The sequence below is a fragment of the Cervus canadensis genome, chromosome 30, assembly GCF_019320065.1.
Source record: "Cervus canadensis isolate Bull #8, Minnesota chromosome 30, ASM1932006v1, whole genome shotgun sequence".
NCBI lineage: Eukaryota > Metazoa > Chordata > Mammalia > Artiodactyla > Cervidae > Cervus > Cervus canadensis.
In genome coordinates, this window is record NC_057415.1 from 40459503 (window position 1) to 40465502 (window position 6000).

General features: G+C 51.9%; 1 protein-coding gene across 1 annotated transcript in view; it reads right to left on the bottom strand.

Moving 5' to 3' along the window:
• Nucleotides 1-5666, bottom strand: part of BRINP1 (BMP/retinoic acid inducible neural specific 1) — a 187551-nt gene extending 181885 nt beyond the window's left edge. Inside the window, exon 1 of the mRNA XM_043453745.1 lies at nucleotides 5277-5666. The gene's annotated coding sequence lies outside the window, so the exon portion shown is untranslated. The remainder of the gene's footprint in view (nucleotides 1-5276) is intronic.
• Nucleotides 5667-6000: the final 334 nt, after the last annotated feature.

Consider the following 6000-nt stretch of genomic DNA (forward strand, 5'->3'; position numbering starts at 1 on the left):
TATTTACTATTATATGAAATTGCTTCGCTTGCCTATCTATTTACTCCTTTGTTAGCAATCTCTCCCCGCTACATCATCAGCTCCATGCTGACGCTACATCTCCCATGCCTAGATCTGCACTATTCAATACAGTAGCCACTATCCAAATACAACTATTTAGATTTTAAAAACAAATAAAACTCAAGTAAGACTAAAAACCCATTTATCAGTTACACTACCCATGCTTCAAGTGCTCAGCAGTCCCATGTGGTTACGGGCCACCATACTGGGCAGCGTGGAAAGCCTATCCAGCGTCACAGAAAGTTCTACGTGGCAGCATGGTCTACAGCAGTGCTTGAAGAATAGTAGGCAGCCGATAAATGTGAGTCAAATCAGAACGCGAATGAACGGTCCTTTTAATCCTCACTCAACTTCACCTCTCCTTTTTGTGGCTTACCCTGTAAGTAAGATAAACTAGACAATGTCTAGGACAACATCCAGCTTGGTGAGAGGCCTGAATGGATGTTACAGGAGAAAGAGCTGTGAAAACAAGCCCATCCGGCCCAAGAGAGAATACTTGTGGCTACAAGACTGGAAGAGAACTACACTTGTGTTGCACGGTTTTAGAGACCCATGGACAGAAGAGAGATCTAGTGTCAAGGTGAGGAAACATTTCAACAAAGCCCTCCCTAGACAACATAGGCTGGTTTGTGTGACAGAGAAGTCACTATTGCTGAAAGTACTAAAAATGAGGCTGAGTGGTCATGTGTTAGGGTCATTACAAAGCAGATTCTTGATTCTTGAATAATGAGAATGATTTGGTTATAGTGAAGTCTTTAAACACTGAAATTCCTTGATGAATACATCATGAAACATCAATTTCAAAGAGTTAATGATAGGCCCCCAACTCTTCCTAGCATCTACTGAACAACCCAATCCTGTTAGCCATCCACGATGGCTACCATTACCTCAGCGGTACACGGGGAAAGGCAGAGATGCTGAAGCAAGGAGGTCTTAGATTCAAAGTCTAGCTCTGTTGATTATGTGAGGGACCTCAACATCCTTTCACTTCCCTCTTCTGTAAAAAAAGGGGCCGTATCTGTCTCATTGGGTGAGAAGGAAGATTAAATAAGAACAAAACTAAAGACCCTGGAACACAGCAGGCAAATCTTCATTTCCAAGAAGGACAGAAGTTTAATGATACAGTCTGTGTATCATTATTGGTGTTCCTACACTGTTGGTGAAGGCTGTGTGATGTTGAAGCCATTATTGCATTGCTTTGAATGAATATGAAACAATTATCAGAAAGAGAAAGAGGGAGAGAAATTACAGCCACTGATGAGTCTGGGCTTCAAATGTAACAGCAAACATTTCTAGAGCAACTAGCCTGTGTCAGTTCCTGGGGACAAAAGATGCTCCTGAAACCTTTGACCGTACTGAAGAGGGCAAGCAAGATGCAGGCCCAAAGAGCCAGGAAACAGGGCAAGGAGAGACATAAGCTAAAACAGAGAGTCAGACAAAATTATATGCAAGGATGGGGTGGAAAGAGACTGACTGCAAAATAAGATGTGGGGAAGACTTCCTGGAAGAGTCATTTGAGCTGCATGTTAAAATACAGGTATGATTTTTTAAATGTGAGGCTGATGTTGTGAGATGGAGGAAAGACAGAGGTATTCCTTGCAGAAGGGGTTTGAATGGAGAACAATAAGAGGAATTATTTGGAGAATGACATTTGAAGACCTGTCCTCTTCACATGACCCCCATCTTGTCTACAGTATGATTACCTGGAGTTTAGTGGACAATTTGCTAATCTTTAGATTTTAGCAGGGGGGAGGCGAGGAGGGAAGAAGAACAGGATGTGTCTAACCCTGGTGGCCTGTTCAGGTGATAGGTACTGGTGATCTCGTCCAGGAACTGGGAGGGGATAAGCTAGAGGATGCAAATCAGAAACTGCCTCTTCCCACAACCGAAGGCCCCTTGGGCATAGATCTTTCCAGAGAAAGAGGACTTTCCAGTTAAAAGCATTAAGAAGGAGATGTCTTATTTGGACTGACCAGGGTAGAGTGTTTCTAGGGTCTCTGCCTGTACAATTTCAAATATATTTGCTGCAGCCTGAGCTGGGCTGTCTAAACTCAACAGGGGCCCAACAGCTGATTTGGAATCTCTGAGCTTGTTTCTTCTTGGTTGAAATGGAGTCACAGCTCCCCCTTCTGGGAGCTAAAGTGCCATCCAGCCCTAGAAAAGCCTGCGTGGAAAGGCTCTACCGCAGATGGGCCTGAAACCCCTGTTTTCTCCCTCCATGCTCACCTGCACCCTGAAACCGAGCACCGAGGAGTCCGAGAGCTCACTTTTGCGTGGGCCTGATTCTGCCTTCTTAAGAGCACATCTTTCATAGGACTATACACTTCTCTTCCCTGGGACTATAAGTCCCAGTCTTCGTGTGGGTGATGCTTTTACATAGGGGAATGCAATTTGGTGCGGAGGTTGCAATTCTCTGCTGGGAAATATAGCAAGTAGAAAGGATTTCGGAATCTGCACATGTCCAGGAGACCGCATGTATGCGTGTGTGCTTGTGTATGCGCCTATGACGGCAATACGTATGGCTGTATAGAGGTAAGTCTCATTAATGTAAAGAAATGAATTTGCCTGAAGTATTTGCATCACTAGATGGGTGGACACTTGGCTCTCTGGAAAGCAAAGCATTTCTTAATGAAGAGCTCAGGTACAGTCCAGATGCTCTGCTGGCTTCTGTCTACTAGGCATGGTCAGTATGGGTCCCTGGCTGTCTGTAATTCTCTGTAGGTACTGGAGAAAGAATGTATGTTCTCTGCGTGTGTGTGTGTGTGTGTGTGTGTCTGTCTGTCTGTCTGTCTGTCTGTCTGTCTAATGGGGACTGTGATTAAAGCATTGGACCTTTTCTCTCCAGGTCATGTTTCCAGATGGAGCAGCTCTGAAATGCACCTCTGAACGGAGAAGTTTGATGAGGGAAGACAAGTGATTATCTTGGATGGGAGCATGGTGGCAGGGTAGGGGTGGAGAGCGATGTGAGAGGAAAGGACATGGATCTGGGTGTCAGGCACTACAGGTTCTAGACCTGGGCATCCCACCAACTCACTAGAGAAGGCTGGGGAGTTCTCACATCCTCTCTGGCTACGGACTCCTGCTGTCTGCTCTTTAATATTCCTTCCAGCTTTGACTGTCTACGTTTTAAAAAAAAAAATAAGATGAGAGCAATTCCTAACATGGGGCCTCCTCCTTTGCTTTCACACACCCCAGGCAAAGTGAACCAGGGACCTCTGCTGTGACCTAAGTTTCCCAAAGCAGATTCCCTGTGGCCATGTGAGGGCTCCCGCCTGAGACATCAGCCTCTGACCAGAGAACGGTGTGTCTGCAAGTGCCTGCAGGTAGCACCGCCCCCCAGCCGCCAGGGCAGGTTCCTGCAAACACCTTTGCTTTTATCTCTCCCGGGAAGAGAAGTAAATACATGTAAGTATTTAAGACAAGTATATTTCTACGTTTCCCCCTAGAAGGCTGATTCAGGGGCCCCTTCCTGCTGACGCAGACAAGAGGCCCAGCACCTCAGCCCTTGTCCTCCGGAGCCTCGCTGCCTAACAGCAGAACGGCTGCCTCTTACCTTGGGAAAGTAACAGCTGCTGGAGTCTGGAAGCCATGCTAACAGCAGTAAAACTCAGCATTTTTGCTGAGTAGGGCAAGCCTTTAAGAGGCATCCGGGAATCAAATCAATGGCTGGCCCTAGAGTCCAAGCCTAGCAGGACCTGGCCAGGGAGGCCAAGGGACTTAGCAGGGCCGCCTCCTAGGAGGCGGAGGAAAGAGGGACTGGACCCGAACTGTCCTCCTTACTGAGGTTCTTCCCACCACCCCATGTGCCCTTGGCAGTTTGTTGGAGCCAAGCAAGAGATGCGAGGTGCCCATCAGCAGCAGTTTTAAGTCAATTGCCGCCACATTCCACCATGAGTTCCCCACCCACGACCAGTTCCCAAATTGTAGGTCTCCCCCAGTACAGAAACACAGACCCACACAGATGCGTGCATGCACGCACACACACACACACACACACACACACACACACACACACGCTGCCTCTCTGCCTTCTCCCAGTACCCTCCTAAGCCCAGGGGAGTGATGAGGAGGCACAATATAGGACAAGATTCTCTTGGGACTGCCCAAGCCTGGAATGGGGACGGGAATGAGGGATCTGTCTTAGGCAAGTGCCCCATCCATCTCCTACCATGTTTCCCAGAGCTGCCCCCAAATGAGATTTCCTCCGCGATTCTCTGCAGCTATGATGGATGAGCAAGTCCCCAGGGCCCTTTCTCCTCTCCCTTGAGGGGGATCCATGCAAACTTGCCCAGCTCCTCCCCAGAGCACCAGGAGCAGGGGGGTTGTAATGCTGTTATGATTACAAACACAGAGGCAGGGCTGACTCTATCCGGACTTGCCAAGCCCCAGATGAGTCCACAGATGACTTCTCTCCTTTCGTCACCCACTACCCAGCGACTCCAAATTCCCACCAGAATCCCGGAATCTGCCCAGTGTGGGATTTAAAGTGACAGCGTCTCATCGCCTCAGGGTTTGGCCGCTTCTCTTTCATATTAAACGGTGAGCCCAAGCGCAGCAGATCTCCATCCTTTGGAGAAATCTTCCTTCAAGGGTACCAATACTGGGCTGAATAAGGTATCATCCCAGTCCCCAGAATCGTCGCCAAACCCCAAGCCCAGAGCCCCAGAGGGAGTCCACAGCGGGTTTCCCGATGGCTACGTGATCCTAAAACAAGGATCCCATTCCCTGTGCGCTGGAGAGACCTAATTTAAAAAAGACAAGCGCGCACACACAAACACACACGTACAAACATGCACACACACACATCGTGCCTTAAGTAGGTTATAGGACCCCTCTTCACCCCTCCCCTACACACACACACACACACAAACACATACACACATCACAAACACACGCATCGAACGCAAACGACGCCGCACACGCAAACACACACTAGCACCATATCAAGTTCTCACCATGGTACACACGTCGGGAGCGCGCTGGGAACACACACGCCACTTACTGAGACCCGCATTTAACCCTCTGCGCCCCAGAATACGGAGACACCCCTCCCTCCTGGGAACCTGCGAGGACTTGCAGGCGGCGGGGCGGCCGAGGGAAGCGCCGGAGGGTGCAGGGAGGGGGAGGGGCCGGGCGGGCGGGGGCGCCCCGCAGGCGGTCCCGGGCGGTCTCCAAGGGCAGCGGGGCTGCCGGCGCGGCGCCCGGCGCTGCCTTACCTGGAGTCAATGTCCGTCTTTGGCGGAGAGCTGCGGGCGGACGCTTTTTATTCGGCTCGGAGGGAACTTGGGAGAGCCCTGCGTCCAGCTCGCATACCGGGAACGGCGCGGGGACTGCAGGCGCGGGGGTACCTGGCTCCTAGCAGCCTGGCTCATACTCAGCCGTCAAGACCCCTTCGCTGGTCCCGAGGACAGGCATGAATCCCGGCTCCGGAAGGCGGTCACTACTGCCTCTGCCTCCCGGCGCCCCGGCGGCGGCTCGCACTCTCCCTCTCTCGCCCGTTCGCTCGCCTGCGCTTGCCTCGTCCCTCCCTCCCCGCGCCAGATCAGTTCGCAGCCGTGGGGCCCGGGAGCGAGGCGGCTGGCGAATGGAGAGGGAAGTCCAAGTGCGCCGCGGTCTCCGGGCGGGGAGCCGCGGAGGCCGGGCTACGCGGGGGGAGGGACTTACCCGGCGACGGGCGAAAATGAATGGGGGAGCGGCTGCCGGGGGGCGGGCGGGGAGGAGCCAGGGGCCGGGGTTTATTCCGAAGTGTTTTGTGCATCTTTAGGCGGAGGAGGAGGAGAGGAGAGAGGACGGAGGAAGGGAGGCCTCCTCCTGGCAGGGAGGGGCGGCCTGGGTGGGCTGAGGCCAGAGCCCCCCGGAGAGTCGCGTGGGTCCGGGGCTGGGGTGGCGCGTCTCCGAGTCTGAGCACCCGGAGGGACTGTGGGTGGCGGGTATGCGCAG